The sequence below is a fragment of the Zootoca vivipara genome, chromosome 9, assembly GCF_963506605.1.
Source record: "Zootoca vivipara chromosome 9, rZooViv1.1, whole genome shotgun sequence".
Lineage (NCBI taxonomy): Eukaryota > Metazoa > Chordata > Lepidosauria > Squamata > Lacertidae > Zootoca > Zootoca vivipara.
Window position 1 is genome coordinate 28,730,419 of NC_083284.1, and position 23,768 is coordinate 28,754,186.

Consider the following 23,768-nt stretch of genomic DNA (forward strand, 5'->3'; position numbering starts at 1 on the left):
TTATAAACCTTATTGTCTTCCTGTTGACTTCCTGCTTGTTTATTCTTGAAGCGGGTAATGTTTTAGCAACGCAACATGGATTGTGAGTGGAACCAATTCCTAAATCTTGAACTCTGGTGATGATGATAACCTTGCCCCACTTTTAGTCATATGCCTCTGCAACTTGGAACTGTCTTCAATGAGATTTGCTATCAGGGATAGTACCTGTAGCACCGCACTCCAAAAATTATTACACCATGGTCCAAACACCTAGCCAAAGAAAAATTACTTTAACTTTTCCCTAAACTGGCTGTGGGGAACCCATGGCCCTGCAGATTTTGTTGAACTCTGCCCTCCATTAGCCTCAGTCAGTATGACCAATGGTCAGGGATGACTTGGCTGGAATGATGGGTGTCTGGAGTTCAGGATATGGAGAGCCATTGCTTTCTCATCCTGTATTAAATATTGCTATGGTTGTGGCAGACAAACTGTCACTTGGGAGTTCCATAGGCAGGGGGCCACTACCAAGAATGCCCTATATTGCGGCATCACCCATCCAGCCCAGCCTCTGTTATGGGCAGAACCTCAGAATGCACAGGCTGGTTGGTAGTGGGGAAGATATGAGTTAGGGCAGAGAGCAGAGTGGTGTCCAAAATTCAGTTCCTTTTTCAGGCTGCCTCTGAATTCATCTGTGTTGAATTAGGAACAGGGAATCAGGAATCAACTTGGAATGGAAGAGGTTGAACTCAAATGTAGCTGAAGGACCTAGAAGGAAGAGGAAGAAGGTCTCACTCTGTCTTTATGGAATGATAGTTGGGCTATTTGTGGTTAACTACAAAACTTTGTGTATAGCTGTCCTTCAGAAGCACTTCCAGTCCTATTTTGAGAGCCATTTCTATTTTAGTCTTGATGGTTGAAAATGGAAATACTCTTTAAAAACACCATTTAAATGTCATCCACCAAAGCTTTAATTACCTTCCAGAATGCTGGCTCTTCAGTTCTTTTGAAAGCCTTGCTAAATTCCATGAAATATAGTTAGAGTACATGAATTAAATACATAAAGCCTTGCCAACTTTATATATTACTCAGAAGAAATGCTGAAAGCTTTAATGCTGTAGCTTTCAGTCAAAGCATGTTGAATTCATTTTACTGGGTAGAACATGCTCTTCATTGTGCTAAAGTTAAACATTTACCAGCAACACCTCTAAGTTTAATTTTTAAAGAGCACATTCTCAGCTTTATTTAGAAAAACATGAAAGTCAAGAAGCTTTAATACAAATAAAAGCAGAAAATTAGGAATAGAATATTTAGCTACATTGTACTAGGTTAAGGTAGTTTTCGGCACACAAGAACTTCAAGGCTACAGTTTTGTTTTTGTGTTTGCATTGAAATCCTAAAGATTTTACAAAGCCACAGCTGTCATTTTTCTGGACCAGGAACCCTCCTTTTAGAAGCCCTACCCCATGAAGCCTCACTGCCTAAAAGAAGCCGGCAGCTACAGAAAAGGGACACCAGCTATTTAACTGGATATATGATGCAGAGAGGAGGGCTTTCATTTCAACTACATAGCCCATATTATAATGCTCTGTCATCCGCTCCAAAATGCTGCTGAGACAACTTCCTTTTTGTGCTTCAACTGCAGGAAGCAAACTGGCTACCGTATAACCAGGCTCCTTGGCCGTTGTCCAAGGTCCTGACAATGCCTTTCCATAAGCTTCCAGTCTAGTCCAGAACTCTGGGCCTGCCATTTTCCATCTTCCCTTTGTGATGGATGTCACAATATTTTCTGAACCACATAATTTGAAAATCAATTTATGAGGTGTGGAATAGATTGTTGTTGTTGTTGTTTAGCCGTTTAGCAGTGTTTGACTCTTCGTGACCCCCTGGACCAGAGCACGCCAGGCACTCCTGTCTTCCACTGCCTCCCGTGGAATAGATACAAGCGTTTATTAGAACAGAAAACACCTAGGTGGCTCTCACTGCTAGAAGCGACAACTATCAAAAAGTTAAATATGGATGATAAGTGGGTCACCTATGGAAATTTGTTAATAGAAACAGACAATCAACAGAAATTGAAACCTTTTGAGGAGATAAAAGAATTAGTAAATGAATGGTTGCATTATTGTCAAATAAATGAAGTGTTTAGAGAAAATAAAAATAAAAATGGATTTGAATCTATAAGATCTAGATTTGAAATAGATTTATTAAGTAATAAAATAAAAATATTGTCAAAAATGTATACTGTAAGTTATTGTTGGAATGGCATACAAAGGATGAAGAAGTAAAATCTGTAATGATACATTGGGCAAAAGATATTGGGCATAATATAATGTTAGAAGATTGGGTAAGACTGTGGAAAGATGGAATAAATTTTACTGCTTGTAGTTCATGAAAAGAAAATATAATGAAAATGATGGACTTCAGGTCCACACCAGCAAAAATGTATAGAACAAATAATTCATGTTGGAAATGTAAAGAAAAAGAGGGAATTTTTTTAATCATATGTGGTGGGAATGTAAGGAGGTGAAAGCTTTCTGGGAAATGATATATAACAAACTTTTTCAAATGTTGAAATATACATTAATTTAAAAAACATAGAAGCTTTTCTATTAGGTATAGCAGATAGGGAAATACACAAGCAGGATAAAACATTATTTTTATATGCAACAACCACAGCAAGAATATTATTAGCCCAAAGATGGAAGGAAGAAGAGTTACCGATGAAAGAAGAGTGGCAGATGAAGTTATTAGACTTTGCAGAAATGGCGAAACTGACAGGAAAAATCCAGAACCAGCAGGACCAGGCATTTCAGAAAGATTGGAAGAAATTTATGATATATTTGGAAGACAACTGTAAACAGCTAACATCACTAGTAGGGTTATAAGAAGTTCTGTAAGGATGAATGTATCATTTATTGCTAAATACAGTTAATTAGGTAATGTTAAAAGGATATAATTTAATAACAATAAGAAATATAGGAAAATGCAGTATATTGAGTTTAAATTTGAAAACCAGTTGTCAGGAAGGAGGGAAGTCACAGACTCATTGAGCCAAATGTTTTTTGTGCAACATATAATGCCATGCAAGAAAATATTTGTAAAAACCAATAAAAACAATTATTATAAAAAAAGATGGATGTCGCAATAGATCAAGACAACAGCAAAAAAAGAGCATGTGGTGCAAGGAATACACAGTTCCCTTTCTCCCATTTCTACTCTAATGTGACACTCAAATATCTCCCTTGCATTGAGATGTGTGAACTCCAGAGAACGTCTGGATCTCTTCCATACATGCATGGGAAAACCACAGCTCCACTGTATCTCTAGTTGGCAAACCTACCAATGCTCTTTTACTGGACTTTGCTTTCGTTCCTTTTCTGGGTGCCAACAGCATTTTGACAAAACTAGAAAGAAAAAAACTCAAGACGGGGTTCATCACATGCTGAAATTGGACTTCAGGTCCACACAAATTTTGGTGCGCTATTCAGAAATCACATAAACAACCAGAAACATTAACACAAAGGACCGTGGTGATGTTCGGAATGGCCAAATGTGGATTTTCTGGCAAGATCCTAAGGGAGGGTAGGCTCCTTGAAAAACTGTTTGAAAGTTGCTGATCTGGGAGGAGAAGAATCTTCAGCTGCTTGGCTATGCAACCTCACCATTTTGTCAGCGGGGCAGAAGAAAGCAAGTGCAGGGTAGACTTCTGGGTCAAGAGTGAGCAATAACAAATTCCCAAAGGCGGCAGAGTCCAGCTCAGCTGTCTGCCTCCAGACCACTGCCTGCAGGATTGAGCTGAGGAAGTCAAAGGGAGTCAAAGAGAGCCATTGAAGGGGTGGACCTCTGGGTCAGACCTTCAACATCAAGCAGTGGGGGAGGGGGTGCTTTTGCACAAAAAATGGAATGCTAATTGGGATTCCAAGTGTGCCCTGAGTACTGCACTTGGGAGAAAAGAAGGTGAGCAGGATTCCTTTTTGCGTTGTTTTTATCTCAACTATGAAGATTAGCAGCATGGTGCAATGAGGCTCATGAGTCTGTATTTAGGGTTTTCTTCTGCATCTGGACCACATTAGCTTATTTTAAAATTTTAAACTGTAAACCACTCTAGGATTTTTGCATAAGGAAAGTATATAAAAGGGGTCGGCAACCTAAGGCCCATGGGCCACAAGCAGCCCACTGGGGTCATTTGACCGGCCCACAAGCCGCCCCCCAACCGAGCCGCCCACTCGGTGAGTCCCTGCGCACTGCACTAAACTGGCACACCGCGGCGCGGGGACTCGCTTCCGCAGTTCCAGAAAACGTGTCTGCGCAGACGCAGAAAAATGTGGGCACGCGCACTCACGATCCAGCCCACGGAGGGATCTCCACTGGAGTGAACCGGCCCAGGCGAGGTAAACCTTAGCGACCCCTGGTATATAAGGTGAATAAAGTAAATAAACACCACAGTTGAGGATAAGGATGCACAAGGGGAGGAGGGGGATATGGTTTCTTATGATCTAAACAGCAAGTGTTTCACAAGGAAGACAAAAATTAACATCCTAATGTTCCTCTTCATCCTCTTCTTTACAGGTACAGGGGTACCTCGGTTTACAAACACAATTGGTTCCAAAAGTCTGTACTTAACCTGAAGCGTACCTAACCTGAAGCGAACTTTCCCATTGAAAGTAATGGAAAGTGGATTAATCTGTTTCAGACAGGTCCGTGGAGTACTTAAACTGAAAAAACTCAAACCAAGGCGTACTTAAACCGAGGTATGACTGTATTTACATAAATTGTAAATTTTGTTGTATTTTTTTCTTGATTTTTCTGTTTTATCTTTTGCAAACCACTTTGTAAAAAAAAAAACCCTCAATCAAGTGGTGTGCAAATTTTATGGAAAAATAACTGGCTTCATTTTTTCTACTGTGCAGATGTAACAATTCACCACAATTTTTTAAATTAAAAAACCCCCTCTCTCAGCTCTTATCATTAGCACCTGGACTCTACCTTCATGACTCTTCGTTTGGATTCATTACCTCCTTTTCCCATTAAACTAAATAGTGCAAATGAACTGAGTTTCTCTATTGACTTGAACCCATTTCCTTTCTTCAGAACTAAATGAATGTAGAATACAGCAGCATAGAAGCTATTGCCTCTGTTGTGGACTTGGGGGAGAGGGAGATCAGAATTTAAATCACTTGCTGGACATGAAGTTTACTGTGATTAGTCAGTATCCATCAGCCTAATTGATCTCTCAGGGTTGCAATGAGGATTAAATGAAAGTGAAAACCATGTCTTCTGGGGTGAATTCTTTGGAAAAATTGCGAGATAAGAACAAACAAAACAGCTGTAACCCAGGACCACACAAACTGCTCCCCCCCCCCAGTGATGGATCTAAAAGGCATTCTACTGTCAAAGTGACCAGCCAGATGCCCATGGATTTATGAAAGTGGACAAGCAGATGCTCTCCCATCAACTGGCAAACTGTCTCTCACAGTGGAGGGAGAACATTGTGGCTAGCAGCTATTAATAGCCTTGTTGTTGTTTAGTCGTCTTCTTCATGTTTGGCTCTCCGCGACCCCACAAACCGGAGCATGCCTTGGAAACTCTCACTTTCTTCTCAAAGCTTCTCCTTTTTTATGTCCATGGAGTTTTCATGGCAAAATACTGGAGTGGGTTGCCTTATCCGCAATTAATTTGTCTAATCCTCTTTGAAAGCCACTCAAGTTGGTTAAAGCCCTCCAATCTTTCAGTACCCCTAAAGCGGAAGTGCACACATGCTACAGTTTGGCTCAGCATTTCACTGAAATGAAATAAGTAAATTTGGCTAGTTCATACTTGCTCTTATTGTCACTAAAAGAGTTCCCGGGGGCTTCTTCTTCTTCTGCATGCAACTGTCTTTGTGCAGTAGTTATGCAGAAAGTCTGAAGATCCTTTCTTCTAACTCTTTGAATCTGTCAGCATGACAGTAGCAGCACATGGTGGAAAGTGATGCTAAATCTGATAAAATAAGTATCAAAAGATTTTGCGTGCTTCGATCCAGCCACTTTGTAGAATTTTTCTCCTCTGGTGCCTTCCGTGCTTCAGCCAGCTTGAACATTTCAATTTGACATCCCTAAATTATAATATATTGCACATTCAGTGCTTTGCCTCAAGTTTTATAACACTAGGAAGGATGCAGGGTTTTATTAGCATGAAGCAGTCCTTGCTCTTGTCAGGGTCCATATACATAGCTGTCAAGTTTTCCCTTTTCTCGCGAGGAAGCCTATTCAGCATAAGGGAATTTCCCTTTAAAAAGGGGAGAACTTGACAGCTACGGTATGTCCATATATATAGTTGTAATCCTATGCTTACTTAACGGTAAAAGTAAAGGAACCCCTGACCATTAGGTCCAGTCACGAACAACTCTGGGGTTGTGCCGCTCATCTCGCTTTACTGGCCGAGGGAGCCATCGTTTGTCCGCAGACAGCTTCCGGGTCATGTGGCCAGCATGACTAAGCCGCTTCTGGCGAACCAGAGCAGTGCATGGAAATGCCATTTACCTTCCCGCCGGAGTGGTACCTATTTATCTACTTGCACTCTGACATGCTTTCGAACTGCTAGGTTGGCAGGAGCAGGGACCGAGCCACGGGAGCTCACCCCGTCGCGGGGATTCGAACCACCAACCTTCTGATCGGCAAGACCTAGGCTCTGTGGTTTAGACCACAGTGCCACTTACTCAGTGTAAATGCCATTAAGTTCAATGGGTCATACACCAAAGTAAACATGCCTAGGACTGCAGCTGCTCTTCCTCAGGGAGACAATTAGCCTTTACTTCCCCCTCCCCAAAAAAAGTTCAAACTCTACATTCCACAATTTTATCTTTTCTTCTTCTTCATACTCTTAATGGAGCGACATCATTCTTCATCTTTCCGAGGTAATCAATCTGATGCAGTCAGCTTAATTATCAGTTTTTCCTCTAATTCAGCATGATTGAGCTTCTAGGATGCACAAAAAAAAAACCTGACAAGACATGAAAGGCCACTTGGTTGCATACAATTTTGTAGCAGCGGATCCTTTCTTCTAACTCATTCCCTTCGCCCTTCTCTTTCCTCAGACATCTTTATGGGTTTGAAAGTTAGCTTTTTTTTTCATTAGAGAAGGCATTCTGATACCCAAATTACCTAGCAACAGAACTGTGGTCTCTCTATCATCGCAGTTGTTTTGACAAAAATTGTATGCCGGCTCAAAGTACTGGAGTTTCAGCCAAGCATTCAAACTTAAGTACAGCTTTCAAACCGGCAGTGTTTTTCAACAGAAATCATTATGAATTAAAATAACCTCTCAGCAAAAACAAAACAAAAGCTAGCATGACAAGCTTATACTTAAAACACTTTTGGTTTCTTTGCGTGTGGAGACCTTTAAACCAGCCCTAGGAATAAATTCAGACAGGACTCAAATTTTTGGTTTGGTTTTTGGCAGAATTTAGGCCACAACTTTATTGATTACAAATCAAGTGAGTGGTTGCCTAGGCTCTAGCTACCTGCAGCCCTGCAGGCAGCGCTGACCCTGGGCACCAAACACAAGTCATCCTTGGGTGAACACCTGGGACAGAAGCAAGCAGGGGGGTCTGCCAGGCCTCCACCCAGACGAGCCCTGAACTCAGGCTCAGGGCACAACCCCACACGGGAAGACCAACCATGAGTCCATGGATTCCTTCTTAAAGGAATACCCAATGCATAGGGATGGCTAGGGATCCTGCTTCCCCTATCCACCTGAACCAGAGCCTATCCGCAACCTTACAAGTTGTGGCGGTTTGCTACGCAGCAGGCGAAACCCAAATGGCACCAGCCAATCAGCCAAGTGGGGAAAATTCCTGCCGTGCCCTGTCCCAATGACAGGTGACACACGCCGGCATAGCAAAGTCAAGTGCAAGCCCTAAATATAGGGAGAAGGAAGGTGGGCGGGTGTTCCGATGCACTGAGCCCAAAAGAGGAAGCTCAGGGACACGTGCATCAGCTTAAGTAATGGTCCCTCGGTCGCTTTGACTGGCGTCCCTCTAGCCCAATTGCTCCCAAGATCGAGGGACCACCAATAGGGTGTTGTGGCCGCTCCAATGTTCCCACCCACAACACAGGGCCTGATTGCCAGGTCCCACCGCAACACGTGCCCTCTTGTGAGGGAGGACCCGATTTGTCTCTTAATATCTGTTTTCACCCTTGTGTTTGTACAACTCAAAACCCATCATCATTTTCTACAAGGAAAAAAGATCCCTAGCTCGGAGCACTGTACTTTAATGTATTTGATTAAAAGGACTGTTCTATTGCATAATTATGAACATTTTATGATTGAAAGATATGGGCAGAGCAGTACTATACTATACTTACATTAGACAGAATGCTTTAAGGCAGACTGGATTTTTTTTCCTGGTATTTCCCCCCCCCCCAAAACAATAATCACACAAAAAGTCTTATAAAAAGTAAACATAACATTTACTCACTCAGAATACTTGTTGTAGAATAACAGATACAGTAGTTTTGTTCAGGCAGGCTTAAAATGGTAATTCAGTTACAAAGAAATACTTAAGTCTGGCTTAAAATGTAGTCTGAGCATGAAACATATAAAGCATATAAAGGCAGACAAGATGAGGAGGTGACACCTCCAGCTCTGGCATAATTCAGCAGTAGAGCACATGTCTTACATATAAAAGGTTTGATTCCTGGCATTTCCAGGTAGGTCTGGCCCTGACCACTGCACTGTTGTCTATCTCATGAATTTTAATCATCGGTCAAGCTTTGGTCAATCGGCAGGGTAGAAATACTCCAAATAAATAAAAAGCAAGAAGACTATTAATTTTACTTCAGTACAGCTTTAATGATCAACTTTGCCTCCATGTTATGAGCTTCACACAGCTGTCTGGTTAAGCTTTCCTTCACTTTCTCCCTGGACTTGCATTTTAAGAAAATGCATTTGGCCCAACTTTAGGGAAAAACTAAAGACCTATTTAGAATGTGGTCTAAACCTCCCTTTAAATCCATCTCAGCCAAGAAAAGGGAACTCACTCTGAAACTCACCTACAGGTGGTACTTAACACCATGGAAACTGGCGCTGATATGCCCAGGAACCTCACCAAAATATTGGAGTGGCTGCATCTCCACAGGCACGTATGTCCACATGTGTTGGGAATGCCCTAAAATCCAAGCCTTCTGGACAGCAGTCCCACAAGAAATATGCAAAATGACTAAACAGGTATTAGATCTCACCCCAGAACTGGCCCTACTGAACATCTTCCAAGATCATAATGACCACTCACATTATACAGAGCTTATAACCCACCTACTCTTAGCAGCCAGAGGCCTCATAGCCAGACACTGGAGAGACATGTCAGGGGTGAACATGAACCAGTGGTATCACAGAATCATAGAATCATAGCGTTGGAAGAGACCACAAGGGCCATCCAGTCCAACCCCCTGCCAAGCAGGAAACACCATCAAAGCATTCTTGACATATGCCTGTCAAGCCTCTGCTTAAAGACCTCCAAAGAAGGAGACTCCACCACACTCCACACTCAAATCATATGGGAAACAGCACTGCAAAAAATATAAATTTCACCACTACCCCTCCCCCCCTTCTTCCTGACCCTATACTATACTCAACACCAATGTCTCATAACAAATGTAACTGATCTGTAGAAAAGACTGTACAACTTGAGAAAAGAGACAAGGCATCTACTTTTGTAAACCAAGAAAAACTTTAATAATAGTAAAAACGTATAATTCATTAAGCAAACTGCTGTTAAACTTTGCTGAGTTACTCAGTCACCCATCCAGTCTGATGTGTAATGGATGGCATTTACATTTCATTAAATGTAACTGGAGCAAGATTTATTTTATCACCTGACTTGAGAGCAAGCCAAGCCAATTATCCACCTGTAGATGACATATTTTTAAACTCTCCCATTGTAAATATAAGTCAATACATGTAAATGTCAAGTGTTTAACAATGCCGCTCTGTTATAAAATAATGAAGCTAGGCAGAAGGGGAGAACCTCAGACAAATCACCTGAAGATATTTCAATCAAGATTGGTAACTGGTATATAGCAAGTCCCCATCAGAAGTAAATAAAATTGCATTAAAAATACAGAACTCACAGATCAAAACCTGATTATATTTTACTTTTACTTATTATTATGTATAAACCAATTAAAAATACATTATCTAATGCAAAACCTTTCAACACAATGACATAGTCAGCACCATTGCTGACAGGAGCGAGACCCTCAGCATATAGCACTTACAGCAAAAGACCTGCGCTGGTTGCCGATTTGCAACCAGGCCAAGTATACAACTTGGATCCAGTTTACCTGTGAGATCACTTTACCCCATATATGCCCACTCAGCTGCTTCAATCTGTGGAACTGGCATAGTATTATCAACCATTTTTCCTAAGCTTGCATGGAGCTCAGTCTCATCATCAACCTGATGAAGACCATTATCCTCAGTCACAACATTGCCAGCACTCCATGCATCAGAACTGGTGACCACATGCTTGAAGTGGAAGACAGTTTTGTCTACCTGGCCTCCACCATAGCCACCAACCTTTCCAATGATGCTGAACAGGACAAACGTATTGGCAAGGCAGCAACGGCAATGGCAATGGCTCACCTCTCCTAAAGGGTATGGGAGAATGTGATACTAACATCCAATACCAAGATGAAGGTCTACCAGGCTTGTGTGTTGAGCGCGCTGCTTTGTGGAAGTGAGTTGTTGGCAACTTACAATTGCCAGGAGCAACACCTCAACACCTTCCATATGCATTATGTCAGGCAGATTTTGGGTATCAAATGGCATGACAGAGTCTAAAATAAAGACGTGCTCTCCCAAGCCCATATTCCCAGTTTGTACACACTTCTGCTCAGCGGATATCCAAGGATATGCTCTATGGGGAGCTGGCTTCAGTTACTAGGCCTGTTGGCACACAAACACTGCCTTGCAAAGACATCTTCAAACATGGCGTGAAGGCTGGCAACATTAACCCTACTGTATGGAAACTCATTGCAGACAATCACAGTGACTGGAGACAGACAGTCAGGTAATGCATATGCAGCAGTGACCATGGTACACCTGTAGCAACAAAAGTGGACACCTTCATCTGCTCCACTTGCAATAAAGCATGACTCGCCCATATTGGTCTCTACAGCCACAGCAGGTGCTGTAACTCTCTTGACTACACTCCCAAAGATGCACTCTTCCATTCTCTCCTGAAAGACAGACAGATGCCAACGATTATTCTTGCTGTTCATAGAAAACTGCTATGAATTCTTCACAGATGTATTCACCTTGCCTTTATCCTGCTTTTCAGAAATAATAGTTTCCCAAAGCCCCTTGCATCAAACAAAGGCATGAAAAATAAAGACAGGCTGTGCCATCAGGCTCATGAGTAGGGCTGGGTGATATCTGGTGTTCAACCTCATGCTGTGTCACCAGCTAAACATTGTGATACACTGCTCAGAGCAACTAACAGGCAATTGAAATCAGCTATAAAAATACAATTCAACCTTCTCCCCAATAGAATAAACAGAGATAAGCAGCAGTTTATTTCAAAGACAACTTTTATTCTGAACGTCAATTCACTTCTTACAGATGCTTGCTTAAATTGCTTCCAGGTCATCTTAGATATGCATAAACACACCAAAGGCATTTGCTTTTATATGAAGCACTGTGGGGGATTATCTCTTGTTTTGGAGAGTAAAAGGCACAAGCAATCTTTCAGCTACAGTTGCTGAGGATAGTATTTAGTTCTTCAGAAAGGCATCAGCTGTGGAGTTACTGAAAGAAGATGTCTTCAAGCACATGCTGTGTCTATGCACAAAGAGACCAATAAGATTTTTTGATTTTTGATTTTTAAGAAGAAAGTTGCTTTTTTCTCTCCAACATTTTTCACTGCATAGCAATTGAGAAAGTACTGTATTCCATACATGACTATTAAAAAATAGGCTTTGTTCTCGCTCATGGGGTTTTTTTCAGACACAACACCAAACCATGATTTTGTATTACATCCACAAGCACAGTGCTTATATGTGCCCCAATTTCTCTTCTCAATTCTAGTTTAGTGGTTTGAACTGGGTTTGCAATCATGGTTTTGGGCAAATGATGGTTGGCATAAACCATCATTTGCCATTACATCTGAACTAGGCAAGTTACACTTTGCCCCCTAGTTCAAAGTGACAGATTAAATTGGAGCGTTCAAGGGAAGTAATGAGGGAATGATTCTTCACAAAGCACCAAACCATAGTTTGGTGTTACACTTTAACCAAGCCACTGTGAAGGCAAGTTCTGTAAAAATCCCCAGTAGGGGACCCTTAAAGTGAGGGACATCACCTGCTTGTATCTAAATAGGAAGAACAGGTTCGTGCCCCCCCACACACCCTGCTGTACTGCATAACCTGACACTCTTCCCCACCTTTTTTATGCTGGAATGATTTCACTTTAAGTTTGCTGTTGTTGTTGTTTAGTTGTTTAGTCGTGTCCGACTCTTCGTGACCCCATGGACCATAGCACGCCAGACACTCCTGTCTTCCACTGCCTTCTGCAATTTGGTCAAACTCATGTTGGTGGCTTCGAGAACACTGTCCAACCATCTCGTCCTCTGTCGTCCCCTTCTCCTTGTGCCCTCCATCTTTCCCAACATCAGGGTCTTTTCCAGGGAGTCTTCTCTTCTCATGAGGTGGCCAAAGTATTGGAGCCTCAGCTTCAGGATCTGTCCTTCCAGTGAGCACTGAGGGCTGATTTCCTTCAGAATGTATAGGTTTGATCTTCTTGCAGTCCATGGGACTTGACATATTTCAAGAGGTAACAATCCGTACACAAAAAGCCTGAACCCAAGCCTCTTGAGCACAACCCCCACTCCTCAAAACCCAGACATTTGCCTTAAATTGTAAAAATCCACCTGGATGGCCATGTAGCCCCCCCCCCCCCAAAGAGGACATGTCCAGGATTTCCCTGAAGTACAGTCATTCCAGAAGATAAGTCTTGTTATAACCACTGTCTGCACCGGAACTCATTTATCCTAAATGCTTTAAGAAACTTTGTGAATGCATTGCCTTAGAGTAAAAATATATTTAAAACTAGAGGTTTTTCCCAATGTGGTTTTACATTAGGAAAGGTAATGTTAGAAGCATAGTCATCTGTTGAGATATTCAAGCATTACGCCTTATGTTTCATTGTGCTTGCCATTGAAATTTGATTTTACTTCCAAATTGGCCACAAATGCAGCTTTGAACTGGGGCTCCTGTTTCATTCTCTCATCCTTTGCAGCCATGGCTTGAATTGAAAGGCTGCAGCTGCGAAGGAAGAGCTGGAAGGGACTGCGAGGGTCATCTAGTCCAACCCCCTGCAGGAATCTTTTTGCCCAATGTGGGCAAAGAGATAAGAGTCTCATGCACTACCAAAAGAGATATCGCAGGCCCAGAAGATTTCTTCCTTTCCAACTGTAATTCAGCACCTTTTGAATCTGGCACCCTTTCTGTCACCGTCCAGTGACAAGAAAAGGCAACAAACTGAAAAAAAAGATAAATGTGACTAGAAAGGAAGAAGGGTTAACATGTTTAGAGTGTGTTCCCGATTCTTCCTTTTCAATTTAGCCCTACAGTTTTGCCTTTCCTGTGCCTGACATCATATGCAGGGGAGGCCCCTCTTGTGGGGTGTAGCCCTGTGAAGTTTCGGGGTGGGGAACACCCTCAAACCTCTGAAGCCATGGTCCAGTCTTTCTTCTGACACATGCAATAACATCAGTACATTTTCAATTACTGAGAGGCTTCCATCCTTCTTCTCTGCCTAGCCAGTCATTTAAAAACTAGCAGACTTCCACCCCTGCCTCCCAAGTTGAACACAAACCACCATCTCTTGTTTTCTCTTTCAGGAGCCTGGCCTTGAGGCACCAGACATGGACTGTGGCGTGCGCAGAGCTTTGTGACTGCCCTCCTAAGCCACCATGTGGCTTTTTGCTCTTCCCTGTTGGTACACATAATTTCCTCGAACAGCAGGATGCGTGCATCTTTTTGTGACAGGGTGTGTTAGGTTCTTGCTTCACCTTTCTTTATTATTATTTTTAAAAAAACATTTATTTTGTGAGAAAGCAAGGCATTAGTACCAGCCCAGTCAGGTTACTTTCCTCAGTGCAGGCAAAGAGGCAAAAAAAGAAAAATTCTTTCTTTCTTGGCTGCTGAAGGTCTTTCTTTTGTTTTAAAAGGTTGGGGTCCCTCATGCAGCAGCTTGCTTTTCTGTTATAAAGGGCATGAGGTTGGGAGGGGGAGAAATTGTTCATCTACATCAGGGGGTGTTTTGTCCTTGGCTGGGGAAGAGACAGAAAGAGTAATAATTGTGAAGTGGCTTGTATAGTGAAGGGAGCTGGCTTAGAGGTGAGGGATGTGTTTTTCTTTAATTATTCTATTGCTCGTGAGAAATGGGGGCAACAGAACACAGATTTAATTCTGGAGACTGGATATGCTTATAATGTAATGCGGGGAGAGCGCTGGCTAGAGGAGGAGGTGGCTTTTATTTTTAAAGCAGTCTCTGACTTTCACAACAAAGCTTTCAAGCCTATCCCCACTTATCTGGGAGTAAGCTCCATTGAGCTCAATGGCACTTACTTCCGAGTAAACATGATTATTATTATTTAATATATTTCTGTCCCACCTTTCTCCCAAGCTGGGATTCAAGGTGGCATGTATAGGAATGCACTGTAAATGAATTCTTTTTTATAAAAAAAAACCCACACACTCAGAACCACTTTATATAACCCAAACTTAATACTGTATCACACAATTTTCTACTCCTTTTTGGAACTGTGAGTTCCATTTTTTTTGTTTTTATCTAACTGGAATCCACAAATGTTGTAATGTATTTAATTTTCTTTTTCAAAAAAATCCAGATTTGAGCTGTTCTGCAAAATCTCTTGGGCAACGGGAAGAGTGTGCATGGAGCCTCAACTGCACACACTAATTTAAAATTACCGCATTTTTCACGCCATAAGACGCACTTTTTCCCTCTTGAAAAGGAAGCAAAGATGTCTGTGCATCTTATGGAGCGAAGGCACCGGACGGCAGCAGGATCCCTTGGCTGCTGCTGCAGTGGCGGGCAGAGGGATGCCTCTGCCGCCGGAGCCATGGTTCCCGGCTCTCGCTCCACTTGCTTTACAGCGAGCTGGGAGGAGGACTCCCTTCTCCCAGATCGCTGTCAAGCAAGCGGACCGATGAGACCGCTATTCACAACGGTAACTGAAGAATGACAGGAGGAAGCAGGAGGCGGGATGGAAGTTGGCGTGCGGCGGCGGCAGTTGCGTGCGTGTGGGAGGGAAGGTGGACATGGAGGGAGGCGCTCATGCCCCTTTATCTCTCCCGCCTTTCCCCTGGGCTGAAGGCATGGGTAGCCATTTGCTGCTGCTGCCGCCGCCTCCGTGCCTCTTTGTGGGGGCGGAGCCATCCTAACATGCTCCCTTCAGTCTGGATGGGATGTGTCAAACAGGGTAATGGAAGATAATGGGCAGGCTGCAGTGGGTCAGGGCTGGCCTCTCCTGTCCTATGGGAACTAATATTAATATTAATAATAAAAGGACATGTGTCCTGGACACAGTGCAGCAGGCGAGGTAGGGGCATCTCCGGTGAGATGACTTGCCTTCGGTCCTTCTGCTCCTCTTGACTCCTTTGTGAGTGCAAACACATGGCTAACCCAAAGCCGCTCTTTTGTCCTCAGAGCTCAAGGAAGTGGCAGATAACTCAGCAGTGATTCACTTTACTTCCTTTCATGGCTGGGGGTGAAATGAGGCGCAGTCATGTCTCTTCCCTGCCACCCCACCCTGCCCCGCTTTTTTAAGTGGTACTAGGGGGGAAAAAACATTAATGGTTCATCACAGTTTATTATTATTATTATTGCCCCCTTGCGTTTTAGATGAGTTAGCCAGGATTTTTATTGAGTGTCTGTCCTGCTGCTAATGTTGCGCTCATTCCCACGGTTCCTTGGGACTGTGCCATGGCAGATAATCTAGTTTTAAATGGCACTAGGAGATGGAGAGCTCTTCTGATAGCAAACAAAGTTGGGAGAGTGAACAACCCAGTGTGTAAAAGCTTTCCCTCTCCTTCCTTCCTTCTCTCTCTCTTCCCTTCCTCCCTTCCTCTCTCTCTTTCCCTCTCTCACCCCTTCCTTCCTTCCTTCCTTCCTTCTCTCTTCCCTCCCTCCCTCTCCCCCCTCTCTCTTTCACCCCTTCCTTCCTTGTCTCTCTTTCTCTCTCTCTCACCCCTCCCTCCCTCCTTTCTTCTGAGCCATTGAAGGCTTTCTCCATTAAAAGTTGCCATTGGAATTGGGCCCAGCTAGTGCTGTCAAACCAGGATCCTTGCCAGATGCTCAACCCGTCTTGCCCCAGTGAGCAATCTGGCTGCCAGCTTCTGCACTGGCTGAAGTGTCCAAAGCGTCTTTGGAGGCAGCCCTCCGTAGAATGCATGGCAGGATGCGGACCTTGAGGCTGTCCTCAAAGTCTGCTTGCTTTACAGCGAGGCGAGAGAAGGGACGGATGGGAGTCCCTTCCACCCCTCCTCCCAGCTCACTGTAAAGCAAGCAAAGGGAAAGCCGCTTACACGGTCTGCGTGGCTCTCGCTAGAAAAGAAATTTTTTTCTTGTTTGCCTGCTCTAAAAGCTAGATGTGTCTTATGGCCAGGTGCATCTTATGGAGCGAAAAATATGGTCCCAAATTCTTAGCTGGAACTGATGCCTTGGTTTCTCACAAATTCAGAGCCAGCAGAGTTCTTAGGTTAAAAGCTGAATAAAATACAACTCAAAGTCTGTGGAATGGCTGGAAATCTTAACCTAACATAACAAACAGCTAGACTGCCAAAGTGCATTCCAGCTACAAAATGGGCGGTATACATTTTTTTAAATAACAACAACAACAATATAATGGGTGCTACTATTGCTGGTTGTTTTTCCCTCCACACACTGTCTGTGTTAGTAATTGGAACAACAATGGGAGTGTACTAATATACCATCACCTCCAGCATTTGTCTTCCATTAAGCAAGTGATGCCAAATTTGCTTCTAGGCATGCTGTTTTCTGCAGAACCATGATCACCAGTTGTCACTCTAAAGAGCCTTGTTTGCTATCCATACTATATATAGACTCTAGCAGACTTTGCTTGAAAAGTGGTGTAAGACTGAAGATATGTTTGGCAGAACCCTAGGTCTCAGACATACTTTCACAAAGTTGCAAAAGCAAAGGATGATTTTTGAGGGGGAAACTGTGAGAGGAGAAGTGATGCTTAGATTTCCTCAAATGCTTTTCTTCCAGCTGGTGTTCCACGAATATAATTGCAGAGAAGCAAGTGTGTGAACAAGGACACCTTCTGAACCAAGGTTAGACACTTGGATACTAAGCATTTGTACAACTGTACAATTTAAGTGTCCACTATCTATTTGCCCAATGGGCTTAATTAGTTGCATGGGACACAGATTCCCCATTGCTGTCTTAAAGACTAAAATATATTATGACTACACAGGGAGGGGGGAGCTGTAAAGATGGTGTGGGGAACCTGTAGCTGTAAGGTTGATTTTATATGGCCTGTAAATATGATCTCTAGGGGACGCGGGTGGCGCTGTGGGTTAAACCACAGAGCCTAGGGCTTGCTGATCAGAAGGTCGGTGGTTTGAATCCCTGTGACAGGGTGAGCTCCCGTTGCTCAGTCCCAGCACCTGCCAACCTTGCAGTTCAAAAGCACGTCAAAGTGCAAGTACAGTGGTACCTCGGTTTATGAACACAATTGGTTCCGGAAGTCTGTTCATAAACTGAAGCGTTCATAAACTGAAGCGAACTTTCCCATTTAAAGTAATGGAAATTGGATTAATCTGTTCCAGACGGTCTGCGGAGTACTTAAACTGAAGTGTTCATATACTGAAGCGAACTTTCCCATTGAAAGTAATGGAAAGTGGATTAATCCATTCCAGACGGGTCCACGGAGTACTCAACCTGAAGCGTAATTAATCTGAAGCATGGGTGTAATTGGTTCCGGAAGTCTGTTCATAAACTGAAGCGTTCATAAACTGAAATGAACTTTCCTATTGAAAGTAATGGAAAGTGAATTAATCCATTCCAGATGGGTCCGTGGCGTTCGTAAACCGAAAATTCGTAAACCGAGGTGTTCATAAACCAAGGTTCCACTGTAGATAAATAGGTACTGCTACAGCGGGAAGGTAAACGGCGTTTCCGTGTGCTGCTCTGGTTCGCCAGAAGTGGCTTTGTCATGCTGGCCACATGACCTGGAAGCTGTACGCCGGCTCCCTTGGCCAATAATGCAAGATGAGCGCCACAACCCCAGAGTCGGTCACGACTGGACCTAATGGTCAGGGGTCCTTTTTAAATATGATCTCTCCCTTAGGTCTAAACTAGGCATCCCCAAACTTCGGCCCTCCAGATGTTTTGGACTACAATTCCCATCATCCCCGACCACTGGTCCTGTTAGCTAGGGATCATGGGAGTTGTAGGCCAAAACATCTGGAGGGCCGCAGTTTGGGGATGCCTGGTCTAAACAACCATCTAGACTTTACTTCCTTTCTGTAATCTGCCTTATTCCTCACTGTATCTTTAAGACAGATTTTGTACCATTGCCTCTTTAAATCTTTGAGTCTTTATTAGAACACACCCAGTTTCCTTCCTATATATTACAAACACACTTTGGTTATCTAATTTGATCTACATGTACATGTTGACTCTAAGACTACTTGGTAAGAATATATTCTCATTGTTATATTTGCCTAGACATGTTAAAGATCCTTTAAGATAGTGATATAGATATGCTTGTATAATAATTCAATGTTCTTAGAGGGTCTCTAATGAATGTATACTTTAACTTATTCCAGCTGAAGAAGAATTGTCAAAACAGGGCTCTGTCCTGGTATATACACTTCATCTGACGTATAAACTTCTATAAATAAATCCAACTACAGAAGAGACTATTTGAAACTATCATTTGAACTACTATCAGGGATACATTACTACGGTGGCCTGAGTTCTTGCCTTTCTACTATTTCTGTGGGATCTTCAGTCAAGAACTCCAGCTTCTTTACTTATTCATTATGGTCAAATGGTCGGACACTTTCTCCTATGCTACTCAAGATAGAGAACAGATTTTTGGCTCTTTACCGTCTCTCATTAGTGACCCCACACCCAAACCCAACGATTGGAACTGTCTTCTCAATATTTTGAAAAGGAAAAGAAGATACAATTTACATGCCACCATAATGGCAGACTATACGAAGGTACAAAGTGTCCTTAGAGGCTTACGTATCCAAAAAAACACCTACGTACTTTATTTAATATTTATTTATTTTTTTAAATTTATTTTTTTCCTTTTTTTTTTAATTTGCATTTCAAATCATTACAAATTATATCGACACCAACAGAGGAAGACATGAAAAAGAAGAATAAGAAACCTATTATGAATTATAAGCTGTTATAAATCAAGAAATCATATAAAATGGTAAATCATATACATTTGACATATTATAGCAATATAAAAGTAAACTTCAACAAATTAATGACCAACAAAGGAAACTTAAAGAAAAACATAAATAAAAAGAATGAGATTAAAAGGTAACTAAAAGAAGAAAAATAAAGAGTTATATATAAAAAAGATATATATGTGTGTGTGTGTGTGTGTGTGTGTGTGTGTGTATGTATATATATACTTTACAATTTTCTAACCCCCACCATCCCACCCTCCACCCACCACACGTGAAAGTTGTGCTTCCAGCCATCTTTGTTCTGCGCCTTTTGTGTTTTTTTTTTTTCAGTCATCTGTATACCTGAAACATTATTATTTATCTCTTAATAGGTCTTTCGTGCCTGAGTCATCAAATGGCTTCTGCAAATGAGGGTTTTTCCATCATTGTCATTATATAATTTCTGTATTTCTCCCAATCTTTATTTCTGGTTTCCTCATTAATTCCTTTAATTTCAGCATATTTCGTTGCTGAATTGTAGTATGTTAGCAATTTTTTCTGCCAATCATCTTTGGTTGGTACCTTATTGCTTTTCCAATTTAAACCAATCAAATTTCTGGCTGCTGTTGTAGCATACATTACGATGCTTCTATCTTTGGGCCGAATTTCATCATGTAGTATACCCAGGAGGAATAATTCTGGGTTCTTTTTAAATGAGTACTTAAGAATTTTTTTCATTTCTCTATAAATCATATCCCAGTAGGGCTTTATTTCATTACACCTCCACCATATATGGATGTAACTACCTATTTCTGTTTGACATCGCCAGCACTTCTCATCAGCTCCTTTATACATTTTGGATAATTTTTGTGGTGTTAGGTGCCATCTATGTTGCATTTTAATTAAGTTTTCTTTTAAATCGTAGCTTGGCGTGTAATTTATATCCCTGTTCCATAATTTCTCCCAGCTGTCTACCGTGATTGCCTTCCCCAAATCTTGTCCCCAACGGATCATTGAAGCTTTGGTTAATTCTTCTTTTGTTTCCCATTCCAATAATAAGCTGTATAGATTTTTTATATATTTGTTCCTGCCAATTGTTAAAAAATTTTCGAATTGGGAGATATCCTTATTGAATCCTATTTTTTTTATCTATTTGGAGTCTTTGATTTATTTGGAAGTACTGCAACCAGCTGCTTAGGAGATGTTTAAGTTCATTGTAGCTTTTTAATTTTAATTCAGCCCCGACTTCTTCTAATATGTTCTTATAATTTGGCCAATTTGTGCCCATATTACGTCTTTTGACTGCCACTACTTCCAGTGGCGATAACCATTTTGGGGTTTTTGTTTCTAGAATTCTACGATATTGTTTCCAAATTTTATAGATGGATTTCCTGATAATGTTGTTAAAGAATATATTTTGGGGTCTTAGGTTTTCTTGTATTAGATAAAAGTGCCAACCAAATCCGAGTCCTTCGCCTTCTAAATCTAATATTTCATCATTTTTAAGCTCCACCCATTCCTTCATCCAATATAAGGCAGCTGCATTATGATAAAGTTCCAGATCCGGTACGTCCAGGCCACCTCTGCTCTTATGGTCAATTAGCACTTTATATTTTATTCTAGGTTTTCTGCCTCCCCATATAAATTTGGTAATATCTTTTTTCCATTCATTAAAGCATTTGTTTCCGCCTAAGATGGGTAAATTTTGAAAATAATAATTCATCTTGGCTAACACTGCCATTTTGATCAGAGAGATGCGTCCCAATAATGATAATTTTAACTTCGTCCAAATTTCCATTTTCTTTTTAATCCCTTTCCAAATTTTTACATAATTTTCCTGATATAAATCGATGCTTTTTGCAGTTACTTGGATTCCCAAATAATTTATTTTCTTCTTAATTTGTATACCAGTCAATTTTTGTAATTGTTCTTTTTCCTCTAACTCTAGATTTTTTACCATCATATTCGTTTTTTTATAATTTATCTTAAATCCTGCCAATTTGCCATATTCTTCAATTTTTTGTAATGCCTTGGGGACGCTATTAATGGGATCTTCTGTTGTTATAATAACATCGTCGGCGTAGGCTTTAACTTTAAATCTTTTTTGTCCAATTACCACACCTTTAATATCTTCTTCATTTCTTATGCTTTGTAATAGTACTTCCAACACCATTATGTAAAGTAGGGGGGATAGGGGACACCCCTGTCGCGTCCCTCTTTTTATATCAATATTATCCGAGAGATTGCCATTTATTATCAATTTTGCTATTTGGGTTGTATAAATTGCTTCTATTGCCCTCCATAGATTATTGCCTAGTCCTAATTTTATTATTAGTCTCTTCATAAAGAGCCAGGAGACTCTATCAAAAGCTTTTTCAGCATCGATTGATATCACTGCTGCCTTCTTACCTCGGTTATTCTCAAGGCATTCAAAAATGTTTATAATATTCCTAATATTATCTTTTAGCTGCCTACCCTTTATAAATCCCACCTGGTCCGAATGTATAATATCCTTTAATATCAAATTTATTCTGTTGGCCAATATTTTTGCATATATTTTGTAGTCCGAATTTAATAATGAGATTGGTCTATAATTTTTTGGATTTTCTAAATCTGAATTTTGCTTAGGCAGCAGTGATACCAATGCTTCTTTCCATGTTTCTGGCAGTTTCCCGTGCTTCATAATATTATTCATAAGATCTTTTAATGGTTGTAATATTACTTCTTGTAAACATTTATAATATTCCGCTGGTAGGCCGTCCGGGCCAGGAGCTTTCCCCTTTTTTAGTTCCTGTAGCACTATTTTGATTTCATTTTCCGAGATTTCTTGATTTAATAATTTTATTTTCTCTGGTGATATTTGGGGCACTTTATATTTCTCTAAAAATTTCTCAATTTCTGGTATTGTCGGGTCCTCATTTTGATACAATATTCTATAATAATTTTCAAATTGTTTCACAATTTCTTGGGGCTTATCAATAATTTCTCCCTGATTTTTTAATCGGTTCATAAATTTTTGATTTTGTTGCTTCTTTATTTTCCAGGCTAATAATTTCCCTGGCTTGTTTGCCCATTTAAAATTTCTATATTTCCAATATTGGATTTGACGTTCCATTTCTTGGTCTACCATATTTTCATATTTTGTCCTTAATATAATCAGCTCTGGTTATACTCTGGTTTCTCTTCAGATCGTATAAATCTTTCGCCTTTTACTTTATTTAATATTGAAGTTGATCCGTCTAATTAAGTTGAGATGTTTTTTCGGCGATAACACATTCTAACAAACACATCTACGCATTCAGTCCTCCTTCAACCCCCCCCCCCTGTGGATAATGCATGCCTTAATGCATTTTACCAAAGGGTTTTAGAATATATTACAAAGATAGAAAAACATAGACCTCCAAAACTCAAACAGAACATTACAGTGCACGATAGAGAAATAATTTCCAGCTTGGCCAATGACACCAATATTACTATAAAACCTGCTGACAAAGGGGGTGCTATAGTGATTCTCAACACACAAGATTACCTCAATGAAATCAAAAGACAACTAAAGAACACATCATTCTATAAACCACTGAACAAAGACGCATATAATACGCATGGTGTTATCGGAAGGCATCATGTTTAACTACATTGACTCAAAAACTGCTAGCTTTCTTCTCAATCAGTATGCACGCACCCCTATCTTCTATACTTTACCAAAATTCATAAATCATTAGAGACACCTCCAGGAAGACCCATAGTATCAGGCAATGATTCTCTCCTTGAACCTCTTTGCCAATACTGTATATGGAGCAATACCTCCATCCATTTACTAGTATCACTCCTTCCTATGTTCAGGACACCAAGACATTTATAAAATCCGTTGAGAATGTCATCATACCAGAAGCAGCTTGTCTAGTCACACTGGACATGGAGTCCCAATATACCAATGTTCCATTATCTGAGGTTAGACAGATCATAGAAGAATTGTCAAATACCAGACCCATTCAGTAACCCCCAACTCATTTCCTCATGGATATACTGGATATTATATTCAACCACAATTTTTTTTGACACTTGGACCAATTCTACTTGCAAATAAAAGGGGTAGCCATGGGATCGGCCTGCGCACCATCTATCGCAAACATCTACATGATTAACTTTAAAAGAAATTACATTCTGAATGACTTTAACCCTTTTAGACCAAAAATACTTAAATACCTGCATTATGTAGATGACTTATTTATGATTGTAGAGGATCGACAAACAGCCATGGATTTCCTCCAATGGATCAACTTACAAGTTCCACATATTCACCTTTCTGGCCACATAAATCAGGACAGAATTAATTTTTTGGACACC

General features: G+C 41.0%; 1 protein-coding gene across 1 annotated transcript in view; it reads right to left on the minus strand.

Annotated features, from left to right (window-relative positions):
* The window catches only part of QRFPR (pyroglutamylated RFamide peptide receptor), a 39,055-nt gene that overhangs the window by 11,121 nt on the left and 4,166 nt on the right, over positions 1-23,768 (minus strand). The window lies entirely within an intron of this gene.